This window comes from Macadamia integrifolia, unplaced genomic scaffold, assembly GCF_013358625.1.
Source record: "Macadamia integrifolia cultivar HAES 741 unplaced genomic scaffold, SCU_Mint_v3 scaffold2160, whole genome shotgun sequence".
In the NCBI taxonomy this organism is placed as follows: domain Eukaryota; kingdom Viridiplantae; phylum Streptophyta; class Magnoliopsida; order Proteales; family Proteaceae; genus Macadamia; species Macadamia integrifolia.
The window spans coordinates 1-1766 of NW_024868548.1; the positions used below are offsets into that span (position 1 = coordinate 1).

The 1766-nt window shown below is 35.3% G+C and overlaps 1 long non-coding RNA gene across 1 annotated transcript; it reads right to left on the reverse strand.

Annotated features, from left to right (window-relative positions):
* Positions 1-57: 57 nt before the first annotated feature.
* Positions 58-1553, reverse strand: LOC122065955. Its single transcript, XR_006136168.1, has 2 exons — positions 1279-1553; positions 58-1116 (listed from the first exon to the last, which is right to left on the reverse strand). It is a non-coding gene; the product is annotated as an uncharacterized LOC122065955 (long non-coding RNA).
* Between the last annotated feature and the right edge of the window lie 213 nt (positions 1554-1766).

Below are 1766 nucleotides of genomic sequence, written 5' to 3' on the forward strand. Positions count from 1 at the left end.
GGGGGGGTGTGTTTCTCCTGAACACTTCTCTCCCCTTCCTTTTGTTTTTTCTTTCTCTTTGACAAGTTAAGTTAATCCTAATTTTTCTATAATCATATCTAAATTTGAATCCATAACATGAACTACAGCCATTCCAAACAACAAAAACAACAAAATACTCAGCCACTTCAGTAACTCTTTAAGTTCCTTTGATACACCTAACATCGCAGTAATAACAAACCATTAAAATGTCAACCTAATGATGTGAAGTCTTATAAGAAAATTCATAGTTTAGGCTATGTTTAGCATGCATTCTCTGAATTAAATTTAGGTCTGGGAATAGGTCATCACACAAGATTCTGCCAAGATTTCAAAAATTAAAGTCATTATGGCAATAGGATTTCTATGATTTAATTATGAATAAATATTTTGTGTCTGCCTTCTATTGTATTCAAAGAAGCAACTGACAGAGAGCGATAAAACTCATAATAAATCTTCAAAAAAGGATCTAGCGGAAGTGTGCACCCAGATCTGTTCTCATGATCCCTTTTTTCAGAAGTCAAAAAAATTGAGTTATTCTTAATACCAAACTCACCAGGACGACCCACTTCCAGCGAAGGAATATCTTACCAAAAAATTCCAAGCAGAAACGAATTGATTAAATTGTTTCTGCAAGCGAAATAAATTAATCTGTATAACTAATTTCATAGGTAGTAGAAACATGGAAACAATGAAGAAACACCCAAAGAACAATTTCAAAGGACCAGAAGTAACAAAAAATTAGATTAGCAAGCACAGGAAAGTTCTGACCTGAGATTAAAGACAAAGAAATTGGAGACATTGAATTGATTCATCATGAACTTCAACCAAACAAGAGAACCCCCTTTCCGATGAATCGAAATCTCAAACCATTCCGTTCACTAATAGAGAGACCTATTTTCCCAAAAAAAAAAAAAATCTATCTCTAAAGAGAGCTTACCTGTAACAGATGTTCGTGACCCGATTGAAGAATCAAGAGCACTCTTAGTGACAGGGTAGGACGATTGGGAAAGAGAAAAAGATTAATAATTCTTTTGCCCAATACCTGTTCGTTTCAGCTTTGATTAACATTTACGAAGCACTCTTGCTTTCTTCAACCTAAAACCATGAAACAAAGTTAGAGATAGTGATGAAGAAGGGTTGAATACCAAGTGATCAAAGATCATATCAGATTTGCAAGAGAGGGTGTTTATGTAAGAGCAATTCAAAAGGTTTATAAGGCAAGATCGAATATGAAAGGTCAGTGCACTCATTACCAACCCTGCAGTAAGAGGGAAGCAGGGTCGCAATGGATGGAGCGGTGTTACAAGTTACATTAAGGGCGTTTTTTCTTTTCAAATGAAAGGTCATTGCACTGTCAGAAAGAAACTTGGGTGATGGAGATGGTAACAACGGTGGCACGAGTTATGTTAAGCGTAACTTATTTTTTTTAGATGAAAGGGGAGAGAGACATATGTGGTGGGGAGAGGGAGGTGCCGTGTTGCGGAGGGATTCTTCAGGGGAGGCCGTGACGGTTCAAGCACACAGAGAGAGGTTTCAAGTAATGGACCAATGGGTGTATGAGTGTATCAGTGAGAGAATCATTTAAGATGAGATAGGGCATTTTTGTCTGTTTCAAAAGTTTGCAAAAAATTAAAACTATGTACTTTTATAGGATACATAGATAGATATATATGTATATATGGTACTATATGACCTATATTACTATATTATTAATATTTATAGGTATCTATTTTTATTTTATATTT